This window comes from Patagioenas fasciata, chromosome 12, assembly GCF_037038585.1.
Source record: "Patagioenas fasciata isolate bPatFas1 chromosome 12, bPatFas1.hap1, whole genome shotgun sequence".
NCBI classification, from domain to species: domain Eukaryota; kingdom Metazoa; phylum Chordata; class Aves; order Columbiformes; family Columbidae; genus Patagioenas; species Patagioenas fasciata.
Genome location: NC_092531.1, coordinates 17,386,401 through 17,400,569, shown reverse-complemented (window position 1 = coordinate 17,400,569; position 14,169 = coordinate 17,386,401). Strand labels below are relative to the sequence as shown.

The 14,169-nt window shown below is 41.7% G+C and overlaps 1 long non-coding RNA gene across 2 annotated transcripts in view; it reads right to left on the bottom strand.

Moving 5' to 3' along the window:
• LOC139828947 (uncharacterized) overlaps positions 1 to 14,169 on the bottom strand; it is a 134,910-nt gene that overhangs the window by 70,776 nt on the left and 49,965 nt on the right. For both annotated transcript variants that reach the window (XR_011741058.1, XR_011741059.1), the window contains one exon: positions 8,631 to 8,782. This is a non-coding gene — a long non-coding RNA (uncharacterized lncRNA). The remainder of the gene's footprint in view (positions 1 to 8,630; positions 8,783 to 14,169) is intronic.

The following is a 14,169-nucleotide window of genomic DNA, read 5'->3' as shown; positions in this document are numbered from 1 at the left end:
GAGGAAGAACCTGTCTGCAGTCAGATGGGGTTCACCAGGAATGGGACTCACCTGTTACCAGACACTGGTTTGCCATTGAATCAAGTTTCTTCAGGTATTACATGTAAACACAAGCTCCTAAAAACTGCCTAAAGATGTAATCGGGAATGTATGTGTATGTACACACATACCTATATTATACATATACACATACAGAGTATGGATTTTCTTCAGAAAAAACACATCTACCTGGATAAGGGTACCTGACCATATTGAGAGCAGTGACAGAGGTTGAATTTGTCTTTAACCTATGGCTTTTGCAAGTCCTGACTGCCAAAATGTGCTTTTTCAGCTGGTTGGTGTGCCTGCCATTCGTTAATCAACTATCTTTTAATATCCATTAGTGTACATTAAGCTAAAAAAAAGGTTTTGGAGCAGGGATCCCATTCTTCTTGTCTTATCTAATTTTCTGTTCTCAGAGGAAGTTTATATTTTTCTGTTTGAAAGGGATAGAATTACTGCAACAGGGTCTGTCTGCACTGACAGATCTAGCTTTCTTTTCCTCCTCAACAGCTGGGTTATTATTAGACCTGGCAGAATAATTCATAATGAATAATTTGACACCTCTTTTTCCATACATATATCACAAGTTGCCCACATTTATTTGTTACTCCAAATTATTAACCGCAGACTTTCTGCCAATAACTCCCAAAGGGGCATTACTTATACAATATATTCCTTGTCCCCCCCATCAGGAAATCTTTTCATTAAAGTCAGAGTGGGAAGCATTAATTACCCCTTATTTAAAGGTAATAACTCATCACCTGTAATCATTCCTCAGAGATAGATGGTAGCTTGATGACCCAAACGACTGCAGAGTTTGAATTTAGTGTTGGATGCAGATGAAAATTCACCGAGAACACAAGGAAGAACAGTTCTAGCTTCCTGGGTCATGTCCTTGCCAAAAGAAATTTCTGCTGCATTGTGGTCTTTTCAGGACTGCTTGTGCCCGCAAGAGATCACTTCGGTCATGTCTAAAAGACTCAGGAGTCACCAAAGTCTTTAAGCCACTGTGATCATTGCACTGTGTAGCCTGTATTTTGAAAGGTTAAGTGGGACTTAAGCAGTGAATAAACCTCATTTTGGTGCCCAGAATAAGGGCGAATATGATCCTTTGGTAGTTTGTTATGTACATTCCCTCTTGTGGCCAGTTAGTTTTCATTTCTAACAGTACAAGTCCACTATAACTCTGAGGAAACATTTCTGCTGAGCCCCTAGGTAAATCAGTACACTACTAGAGAAATAGACAGCCCATGGACACATCCATTGAGCCTCCAGCCTTCTGTCTCATCAGCAGAAGGACAAAAAAAAAATTTCTCATTTCACTAAATGATAGATTTGGCTCCAACGCTGTGTTGGTGGTGCATATGAAAAAGAACCAGCCAAGACAACCTCTACCTGGAGCGGGTAAATTGCCCTTCACAGCTTAGGACAGCTTCAGGTACTTACTGGTATTAATATACATTGAAACCACTCACAAAATACCCCAGTGAGCTTGTAAACCAAAGGCAAATATCAGCAAATGTAAAGGAACTGCTGGGTGCAAACCTAAGTCAGCCTATAGTATTAAGGTACAAATACAATCACCGAAGGCCCAGTCTAGAGACCTGGAAACTACAAGAGCTCAAATAATCCACTAACTGTTGCCTTGCCCCAACTGTATGAAGCCTTTTAGTTATTTCAAGTTCAACAGGTGAGTTTAAAAAACCTGTTTAACATAAAACATAAGGCTAAAAATCAGAAGTAAGCTAAACATATTGGCATTCTGGCACCTTATGCTGAATAATTCATACAGAAGGTACTGCAGAGAAGAAACATATGGTTTTGGTCCACAGTGACTTTTTAAGCAGAACATTTAAGAACCAACCTCAAATGTACCTGTCCAGCAAAAACCTTCTTGTGCAGAGTGAAAAGAGATCATTAGAACTGCAGTCTGCCTCTGCCTTCACCACTTCCCCTGGTGATTTAAATTTCCTTATTCAATTTTCCCCTAAACAAAACAGTAACACACACAAAATCTCATCTAAAAGATTTAGGGTGCTATCGCAGTTAAAGCACATCTGAGCTGTCTTCATTTTGACACACTAACAGCAGATGCAAATTTGATGTATTAACAGGTACAAACTCTTGGGACAAAAGCCTCCCTTCCAAAAGTGAGCACCAGTCGAGGTCCAAACTGTCTACAGAGGAGTTGTCGTACTCCAGTCGTCAGCGCATCAATTCTCTCCTTGATTTGCTCAGAATACGATCTCCTACTGAGCACCATATGCATGGCTGATAGCTGCCATTAAAAATCATCATTGCACACACCAGTCCCTCAAATACAGTCAGTGGAAAATAAACTCAGAATCCCAGCACGATAACTGCTGGCAAATGAAGACTTTTAGTACTGTACTCAGCCAAAGTACACAGCTACTTTACTCTTGGCTAATGCTGCATCCTTTCTGAGACACCTACACCTATGTGCAAAGTGACAGCATTGCTGCAGTTACATCTTTAATCACAGCAGTGGTTAAAAGCCAAAAAGTAAGCTAAACATATTGGCATTCTGGCACCTTATGCTGAATAATTCATACGTAAAGTGCTGCAGAAAAGAAACATATGTTCTTGGTCCAGAGAGGTTTTATTGTAAAATATTTAAAAATTAGGCTTGGATGTATATATTCAGTAGTAGCCCACCGGTATGGTGTCAGAAAGTCTATCTGCACTTGCATATACTTATTCTCTGCGCTGACACAGAACGTATTTACAGCAAGGATTCAAATCCGTATAGCAAACAAATTTTTCAGGTTATTCAAGCATTTTGAACACTTCTTTACAGTGGATGCGGACGGTAACCTACACTTTCTTGTGAATGCTACATGAAGCAGCACACAAAGCTGCTCTTCCTCTGCAGACACACAGCAACAGGGACGACAAAATTTGTAGCCCCTTTATAGCATCCAATCTAACTTGTACTGTTTCACATTTACATATAAGGCCTTAAATCCCATCTCATCACATCACCGAGATCAGATTCAGGTCCAGCATATCTGGAAACACACCCAGACACATGCACACACAGAAGAAACCTCTTGGCATATCGATGAAGAATAGGCCTTCCAAAAAAACATCTAGTATACAGATGAGCCCTCAAATTAGTAGAGAAAGCACGACGACTTCAGCAGTGGTGGTTGATGAAGAGACACACACATATACAACTCTGCCACCAATCGTGCTGCTAGGGCATTCATCAAATTAAGTACCAAGAGGAACAACACCTCTGATATCTCTTCATTTGGGGCTCCAGTAAATGAGGCACTAGATTAGGCCTGACAGAGGCCTAATGCAGCTTGAGCTTTTCCTGGTGTAATTAATTGGAACTTCGCCAGCTTGACAAATTGGAATGATGAATCTATCTTGTATGAATAGAAAAAAAAAATGCATAATCAGTCAAAGATTTAGTTAAGACAGCTTCTCTCTGACTCCCTGCCATAGCTAAATCCATTAAGGCAAGGAAACATCACTTTCAGAAAAGGCAATGCTCTCTGTATGTTCAATTTATAACTTTTTGTTCTTGAATTTAATGGAGCAGTCAACCTGGACGGATTTGACTTTGGAGGGGCGAGGAAGGGGGAGGTGGGAAAGGTGGTTTTATTTTTAGCATTCTAACCTTCCGTATGCCTGGGTAGTCTGGGAAATAGTCACTTTGGTTTGAATGTGCATTACTGAGTCCGCATTTTAAATCTTTGGGGTTGCATGGGGGAATCTAATAAGAGTGTCTCACATACTTTGCCACCAAGATGATTCTGTGATAAAACTTGCTTGTCAAGTTTTGCCCCTACTAAGTTGTCTAATTGCTGGTAACATTTAGGCTTTGGAGGATGTGATAGATTGACTGCTCTGCCAGCACTGCTTTTTCCTCTCTAATTACCACCTAGTTGTAAAGGCCCTTTCCTGACACATTTAATGGAGAGGCGGAGGGAAAATAGGCTTGCTTACTCCTAAAATATATTTTTATCATTCAGCAGTAATTTTCCGTATATTTAATTTAAACCATGTGCTTCCCACACACACTCCATCCCACTTGTTCAGCCGTAAGACCCGAATTTTGAAGAATCAATTAAGCAGCTAATATCCCCATTTGTACTGAATGTTTAGAGAAACTTTACATTTCCTCTTCAAGGCTGCGGGTTGCAAAATAAGTTACTTACACGCTGCAGAAGAAATGCTTATTGGTTAAGTGAGAGTTGACAATGACGGCTTTCATTTCAAACAAACCAGAATTCCTCCTTGGTTCGCACATGCGAAAGCGCCAGGCAAAATGTTTAGCTGACATAATGCAAATGACTGGCCATAGATTTATTTGACAAACAGTTGAGCAGACAGCCCTATATTGCACTCACTTGTACCCCACACAACCCCACCGGAGCCAGGAGGATTTTTCTGGCAGAAAGGAGAGCAGAATTAAACCCAAACACTGTGGTTCACGCACTGAGCCATTCGGTTTTGGCCACCAGCCAACCTGACAGCCACATTTAAATAAGCCACCTGCTGAGTAGGGAGTTTAAAGAGCTAAGTGCTTGGGAGAGCTTTAGCCAAAAAGTATATTGAACTTATGCAATAAGGCGTGAAGTGAAAGGATTTCAGTGACAAGGAGAACTGGAGGCCATATTGTGGTCCTGACCTCTTGTTCTAGGGCAGATACAGGATAGCTTTTGGGATCCTTCCCTTCTTTGTCTGTGCTTCCTAAAATATACCAGACAGAAGCTCTACCCAGAAAACACCATTGTCCCAAGAAGTGAACTCCATACAGTGGATGCCAAAATTTCTTTTTGTTGTCTCTAACAACACTATAGAAGAGGAATGCTTATGCAGAACACATTATTTTCCTGTGTTTGGATATTGTTGTGATTTCATTATTCAGAATAACTGGATTAGCTGTGTCAGAGGCAGAACTCCTTTCTCAGGATAGCTGTGAGATCCCTCTCTTCCCATGCAGTACCTCACCACAAGGTCTTGTCTTCGTCACCTCATGACCCCTTTCCATTTGCTTCTCACTCTCCTTGCCAATTTTAAGAAATGCCTTTAAGCACCGAGATGCTGAAACATGACCACACTCTTTCTGCTGCTGATTATGTGTGGAAAAAATAACAACTTCCTGCTATTACAAATCCAGTGACAAAAATCTCCCCAAAGAGAGAGATTGAACAAAGTGGCAGAAAGGCGATCAGCTCTGCTGTTCCCACCTGTAACAACAGCAGATTGCAAAAGCGTTATTTGGCTCTTTCTTAGCCTCAAATTGTTCAGATCAAATCTAATGAAGTTATAGCTGCAAAGACCCCCAGGAGAGAGGTTGAAATCAGCGCCAGCCAGAAACTTCAGAGGAATGCACTTGACGCATCACATCCATCCTGCTGCTTAATTTTTCCCCATTTCAGCCTCTGTTCAGAAAGCCCTGCTATGGTCTTCTACTAGTGGAAACTCCCAGTTTATTTTTATTTCTTCAACATCAAACTGCCACATGAATGCCTTCTGACTCGGTGGTGACATGGAGGTTGTGAAGCCCAGTTCAGCAGCTGACTCATAGGCCATTACTCACACAATTGCCATTCTGCTTTTAACCTCCCAAGCTTGTGTTTAAAACCAAGTATCCCCTTAGCCATGTTGCTAGCAAACACTTTAGGAACTTAATTCAAATAAGAAGATGTTATTTTTGGTGTGGAAGAACTCTTATTTGGATACAGAACATGACAAGCGAATAATTCTAGTGGGAAAGGACTGGAACCTTTACTCATTACAGTATAATATATCATGGCACTGCTTCTCTGCAACAGGTATTTAAGGGTTAAAGATTTGCCAATTAAATGATCTAAGAAATATTACAGAAATAGAAGGTCCCGCTCTCCAAAGCAGTTCCATGAGCTCCATCCAGGAGTGATTTGAGTATCAGGTCATTTGTTTCTGATCATAGCTCAGATCCTGCCCCAATGGTGGGAAGGACGTGCCCAGTGCTCACCGTATCGTGCTGTTTGCCAGCTGGGATTTGCCCTTTGCTTAACAGGCAGAACAATCAGATCAGCAGTGGGCTGCTTTACTGCACCGCGAGCTGCGCTTGTGTTACCTCACACAGGACCACAGGAGGCTCTGGAGACTATACAAGGAGCTATTTGCGCGTATACACACAGCCACCCCCCTGCACATCTGCACGCACACCCAGCATCTGCCTTTAACCTTAGCTGCTGCTTGATGCAATCAGAAAACTACACTAAAACATACAACCTGCAAAATGAAGATCTGAGTTTGAAATGTCTCTCTGCCTGGGTGTTCGGCTCGAAAGGGTCTTTCAGCCTGATAGAACTGCAGAGATTTCAATACAAGGTTTGAGCTCAATTCTTCTCTATCTCCACACCAAATGCCCAATCCCTCATGCACGTGCGCACATCTGCCCCTTGTACAGAAGGTTTCCTTTTTGTTTGGTTTTCTTTTTTTTTTTTCAAACTATCCTCTTTACATAAGGATGATCAATCACCTCTGCCTCTTCCTAGTCATGTCCCTATTACAGAAGATCCTGTTCCAATAAATGATTAGTACGTGCAGAATGCATTAAAATGAATTATAATAGCAATCCGATCTCCAGTGCCTCGGCAGAACCTTTCCATCACAGGTGACAGCTGGTTCCCTTGGGCTTAGCTCTGGAGAGAGTGTGCCAGACCTCAAAACTCAGTCCGCTAACTTTGTATGAACCTCACCAAGTAGAGGGAGCACACAGTTCTTCCATTGTCTTTGAACTAGGAAAGATGGACCTCAAAGGCTATTCAACAAGCTGGAATACACAACCTAGTGTGAAGAATAAATGTAAATGCATTTTTCCAGACATTATATGATTACAGCCTCTATCTGCCTACGGTGCCATGTTTTATCACAGGCCACCAAAAATAATTAGTTGGTGACCCAGAAAACTGATATATAAAATCCTTTTAATCACCAATATGGCTTTCAATTATATAGTGTAAACTTATTAACCTTTTTACTGCTGAGATTTGATTTATGGAATTCCAGATGCATTAACATTACAGGAGATAGAAAGTGTCTTGTGTGAGGCATTGGGATTAACAGCGGATAGCTGGCTTTGCCATCACAGAGCAAAGGCAGCATCCTGCAAGTCTCCAGGGGCTCATTTCTATCAGAGCTGCACAGAAAGTTTGGTCTGTGGAGTCAGACTGTGTAATTCCTGTCACTTCATATACAAACCAGAACACACAGGCCAGTTACAGCTTTCAGAAGGAGCAGGGGTTGTGCGAGCACTTGATGCGTTAATAAACAATAAAGGCGAAGATAGGGCTGTATTTGTACCTCTCTGTACTCGCACAGTCAGAAATACTTGTATATTGAATGGAGACGCTTTGGGGAATTCTGCTGAATAAGAATCCTTAACAGCAGCTTTACTCAAGCGAAGGTTGGGAACAAAGAGAAGAGCAAGGAAGCTGAGGGTGCCTTTGTAGAAAACAATTTTCAGATATGTTCTGCTTGCTTTTAAATGGGATGGCTATTTCCCCTTTTTAATTGCAGTGGATTTTTTCACCCCCTGGAAATCAGAGTTCTCAGAAACATATAGATGAGTATAATAGGGTTGTTTCACTTTTTTTCCTAGTGCGGATACAGCATTTAGTGCTTTGTACAAGGTCTTAGGCATTCCGGTCATCTTCCCATGGGGCTGTGTTTCTACAGATAATGCAGAGATCAGCAGGAGAGACCAACAGACCACAGTGAAGACCTGCTAATTAACAAGCCAAATTGCTAATGTGAGCTAGATAGTGCATCAAGATCCAATAAAAGATACAGGCATCTAAAAGGTAAACACTACCATACCAGACTTGATTGAATCAGCCAAGGATGGAAAGCCCTGTATTTCTAGTCCACACATGTGATTTCATCCAGGTCTCGAGAATGTACACAGAGATAAACAATCTTGCCATAACTGCCATTCACAGCTACCCTCCTTAGTGGCTCATTATTTATTGTTTAATGACAATAAAGTAGAATAGTAATGTTCTGTAAGATCATTTCTGCTGTGAACACCTAATTCCCTCTTTTACAATCTCAGAAGAACTAAAATAGTTAATAAATTTGGGTCAAATTTTACAAATAAATATCAGTTCCCCGTTTTCAAATCCTATCTTTTTTCAATTAATCAATAAAAAAAATGTTTTATTTAACCTATTTTTCAGTAATTAGTAATGTGTAAGCATCCCCAAATGGCACAAGGGAGCAAAGTGAAATAACCACCACTCCCCATACACTGAACCAAACCCTCATCGTTCACTTGGGTTCTTGCTCTGCAAACTTGAAAAGCTTTGAAAGCCACAGTGAGGAGAGGCTATGGGGGCAGGTGCTTTGATAACCCGTGCAAAAGTCATTGTTTTCATAGAAGGGAAATGCCAATATGTGCCGTTAGCTTTCTCACGGTGAGATATTATTGAATGAGACAGAACTGCCCTGCCACACTTTGGGCAGTCCCCAGGTCACAGTTTCTTTTGTAAACATGGACTTGTAATGGCTCACTCCAACCCACGCACTGGCAAACACCCACAATGATGCCTGGGTCATACCTGGACATCCAGCATATTTAATCCAAGGTCGGCTCTGACATCTCCACAAGCTGAGATTTCTAGCGCAGCAGAAGAACGCGTGTCACTGCCATCCGGCTCCTCCGAGTGCTAATAAGGCCCAACACAGCCATAGCAAGATTTTTAAGCATATTCTGTGAAACAAGGAGAATAAAAATCAATGGCACTCCATAATCCAGCCAGTGCCTTTCTTTGCCCACAAATCTTCATTTACTCAGCTAGAAAAATTATGAACTGTCTAGAAATAATACAGTAAAGGCGGTCAATGACAATTACAGCACAAAGACTAATAGAGATGGTGGTAAGAATCTGGTATATTCTGTTCTGCTGAAGCCCATTTATAATTTTAATAAAAACGGTAACGCTTTACGATAAGTGGACATCATTTAATGCTCAATTACTATGAAATTCCTTTGGAAATATATATTAAATCCAGCAGCTCTGTATTTATACCAGGAGGGTTCCTTGAGATTGATGTTATCACAGTGAATACCAGTGGAATGTCAAGTCCAACACCAGTGCATTCAATATTATTGCCCTCTGGGTCAGGTATCCTTTCCTCCCCCACCCTGACATTTGAAACAAGCCCTTATCTATGTGGAGAGGAGCAACATGAATCATACACATGCTGCATTTCTTTCTTAAAAAAAAAGGGAATTCGCAACACAGGCTGGCAAGGCCTTTAGCAATGATTAACTGGGACATTTTTGAATAACAATACAAAAAGGTACAGCTCCCAAACAGGCAGTTTTCTCTTGAAGGCCAAGAGGTTTCTAAACCCCTATGTTTATAAAACAAGCATTATTCCAGATAAAGCACAAAACCTTTTCAGCAGAACTAACTTCAACTTACCAAACATTTCTCTTAGCAAGAAAAATACCGTAAGCCTTTGTCCTCTACTTGCAGAAGCTCTTATGCTGTACCGTCCTTAGCCCTGCCTTACCACCAGAGTTCACCACAGAGATGTGAACCCTCAAACTTGCTTGGCATAGGAGGAATTAGTTTCCCTGGAACACAAAGCAGGATCTCCCTAATAACCTACAGCTGCCTGCACCCACGCTGTCAGCCACAGATGTTGGTGCTTTGACTCCCCACCGCTCTTCTCTGGCAGGTTGTGGGAGAACTTGTTTGTCTCAGAGGTATTTGTGAGGGAAAGCAAGGGGTGAACGAGCAAATTGAACCCTACCAGGCTACAGCTGGACCTCGCTGAGGAAGCCTGAAACCAGAGGCCCCTACGCTTTGTTTAGCTACAACCTCTAGTAGCAGCTGATAGCAGCAGATGCAACAAAAATAGCTGGACTTGGTTTGGGAAGCTGAATCTGAGGCCATCCTTTCTCCCTGAATGTATCTGCAGCCAGGGAGCTTATTTGAATGCAGTCCCTAACATGACTTTTTACACAAAATCTGTCACCTGAGGGTGGCAGTTATTATAACTGGCTCCTGTTGGGTGAGGGTGCTGCCCTGCTTGCTTTGCAGTGCAGATTAACAAGATTAAACAAGGTCTGAAAGATGGCAGGTACCGCTCACAGGAGTCTTCAGTTTGCAACACTCTTAGGATCCAAAGACAAATTTAAAGGAGTACTTCATCAGTTCCCAGACAATAAATAATACCAATAGCTACTCAGCAGCTTAGGAAAAAGAAGCAGCAATTGGAAGAAGGGGGGACATCCTAAGTGCTCTGCTAGAACTAACATCATTCCATTTAATCTTAAATCATACTTTGTATCCTCTGCTGGAACACTTTATCCCAGACCTCCTGGAACCTTAGACACCTGGCATAATAGTCCATTAATTACTTCAGCATGGGAAATAAATTTCAATATCTTTCACTTTGATGCTCATTAGTAAACACTTCACAGATTCCCAAATACACATGAATGATTCATCCTTCTTCCTTTTGGGTATAACAGGCTTTATTTCACAGTTCGACTTTAATCAACCTCTCCCTCCACTCTGGGTAGCATGCCACAACATTTATACTCTCATCTGGGGTCACCAATGCATTTAGGAACTCAGGACAAGGTATTTGTATTTTGCCGCACTCATGTTCTCATCCTGTTAAAGGTGATTACAACACCAAGTTTTGTCCAGTGTCTCAGTATCTGAAGATGAAAGGTAGTACAAGGTATAATGGCAGCAGGTCAGCACTTTCAATAAGCATCCATCTGTAAACAAGTCCCTTAAAATATCACAACGGTGCAAAAGGAAGCTGCATCCTAATTGGGTAGAGTGCAAAGCCATGGGCCTTATAAATATAATGTGTAGGTGATCTGTCTTGCCAAAAAAAAAAAAAAAAAAGAGGTTTGTTATATGAAGGCCACATTATCCTTTTCTCTTCCTATGATTCAGCATGGTAAGTAGTCATCCCTAATTGGCTTACAGCTTAGTATGAAATATTAGGATGCCACACATTGTGATGACACAGCTGGATTCCTAAGGGAAGCCAAAGACTGCTCTGAGAACAGAAGAGGGACAAGAGCAGATGTGGGTCTGAAAAAAAAAGAAAATAGTTGTAGCTTCCAGAGTAGCATGTCATTCTTTATTCTCCTCCTCCTGCACACAGCGCGCTGCGTACGGCACACCGCTCTCCTGGTAGGAAGGCGAGGGACCTGTGATTTCAGAGTTCCTGAATAAAACGTGGGGAAAAAATGTGATTGCTGGGAGCATTGAAACAGGAAGAGACAAGCAGGTGGAATAAATCTGGGCAATAGCTGCCTCGTCGTGAAAAATACACTGCACAAATTTCACCTCTCTCTGTGTGTCGGATGGTGATTTCCTCCAACTTACTCTCAGCTGGGAAGTGTTTGCCAAATTATCTCAGCAAACAATCTGTGGGTCACTCTCAGAAGTTCGGCAGTCGGGAAACAAGCGGTTCGAGTGGGCACCCAGGTCGTGCGCTAGGGGCTTCCTTCCTGGTCCTGGCCTTGGTTCAGGAAGGTAATTAAACAGCTGCCCACCTGAAGTCAATCGGGCTATTCACATGCACTTAAGCGCTGCTGATGCCAGGCTGAGGGGAATAGACCTCTCAGGGGCAGATTTTTGCTGCAAACACTAGCGCTAATTCAAAATTCACTTTCTACAAAGTCCCTCTCTTGCAGTCTGCTGAAATTAGCTATATCCACTATTATGCTTGCCAGAAAACTTGATAGAATATTGCCCAAAGTGAACATAAAAGAGAAATAAACACAGTAGAAATTAATCACAGGAGTTCAGACCAGTAGGTTGCAGAAGATGGGTTATAAATTTCATCCAGCTGTAATGCAAATTCTGCCAAATGAGAGGGAACATCTCCCTTTTTATATCACTGTTTCACTACATATTAATAGCAACCAGTTACTGATGCGGTACTAAAATATTAATGATACGGTCGTAAACCTGAATCAGTGCCTAACTTGGCAGAACAACGCAGGGCAACTTTTCAATCATGTGTGAACAAACCCAGTTTTCAGAAGCCATTTTGCTATTGTAAGACCACGTGAACAGAAGTAATTGCACGGCTATTTTAGGCACAAAAATTGTTAGTCTTCCTCAGAATATCAACAGCCCCGTTGAGGTGTACAGTATGGGTGCCCAGATATTTATGCAAGGCTGAGAGAATCTCAAACCAGGCAGAAACAAAGTTCATGCAATTAATTAGTAAGATTTCATCTGTGATTTCATCTGCAGCTGGTATGACTGACTTTTATATGTACATTAGCGACAATAGCCTCAAGCCCTTGGGGACTGATTGTTTCAGCAGGATTTACCTCTTTGTTCTGGACTGAGCTGGAATAAGCTCACCAAGGCAAGATACCTAAAGCAAAACCCAGAGCTTTTGCACCTGCCCAATGTAAAAGCAGGTGAATTTATCAACTCTGCTTTGTATCACCTGTGATCACAACAGAAATTTGGGAACGTTAAAGGATTTAAAAATCAGAGATTTCTCTTGCACCTTTTATATTTTCCAGTGTGCTGCCCAAGCCACCCCACTCAAGACAAGCAGAGGTGGCTGAACAGGGCAGCTTTTGGGTTGCTTGGTTTGATCTGTAAATGAGAAGCAGGTCCACTTTATTATTCATATTTGTCCCTTTTTATGAAGATGGAGCCATATATCTAAGCTCCTTTCAAACACCTTTAGTTGAAGCTCCAAATTAAGGCGTGTAAGGAGAGACGCAGGAGGATTTTGTGTACTCTGCGCAATTCCCAACAGCAGGTAGCACCCCAGGAAAAGCTGGAATACTAAAATAATTTTTATTTCTACATTTCCAAAGGACACAGCTAATGGCTCACACTCATGGCCAGCAACATTCTCCTCCCGCCTCCTCGCTGGACGAAACAAATATATAGTCAACATTTTGTGTAGGTGTATCAATACTAACCAAGGTCTTTGCTTTCAAGGTGTGTCACTGCTGCTTCTCTGAGTAATCTATGCATGAATAAGCAGACTTTGGTCATGACTGAGTTTTCAGTTTAGGAGTGCAGAGAATGGCAGGAAATTAATTATGTCGCAAAAAAGAAGGGTCCTTTTCTGTTGGTTTTCCATTGTGGTCACATAAATGAGGACTCAAAATACCACCAAGATACCACTTAACATTGTTAGCACCTGGGAGGCAGCTCCGATCACTGTGACAATGTCTTTATTATTTGCTGACCAGAGTTGCTGCAGCCACTTACAGCAGTGATAATCCTTCTTCATTATATCTGCAAGCAGATGCCATCGAGGTGTGTCTGACAATCATCCCTTTCAGAGTAAGCGATCACAGGGTTTCCATTGCTCTCACATCCGTTGGCTCCTTGTTTATTAATGACACAGTTGAAATTTTAGTGTTGCTTCTGCTCAGGTGGGAGATAGCAAACATTTACTTGATTGACACCTGTCATTAAGAAAGTTTTTCATACAACTCAAGTGGTAAATGATGCAGTCTCTCTGCAAATCAAGTTGCCAAACAAAGAACCGTTTTTGGTTTACAGATTACCAGAGCAGGAGAAAAACTGCCCTTGTTTTGAAACTTGCTTTAGCAAGACACTGGAACTGCTTTGAGCAGCACAAGAACCTCTAAGCAGTTTATTTCTGGTGTCAGACAACCAGCTTTTTCAGTTCCTAACAGAGTGGCAAATGTGGTATTTCAGGGCTCCTTCACCTACCAAAGCAATCAGCATTAGTGAAACACCAGGAAGACAATTATACCCCCAAACATACCAACTCCTTGGCCAAAGTCCATGGTCAGCTCAGCTCCAGTTCATCTCTTAGATCTTCTTTTTCTCTCTCTTTTTTTCTGTGACAAGGACCAATGGAGGGCAGTGAGGAGAAATATAAGATCCTCTCAGGCTCTCTCCTGTACATGGCACAAGGTGCATGTGACTAAACACGAATCTGTGGAGGCTACAGGGCCTGCAGAGTTGCCATGATAAATCTGCGTCTCAAAACTGCACAGAACATCTCCCACAACATCTCCCGCATCTAAAGTCTACTTAAACAACAAAAAAAATCATCTCTTGGAAGAAGACAAGTCAAACATAACTCATTCCTTTATTCTTTTTC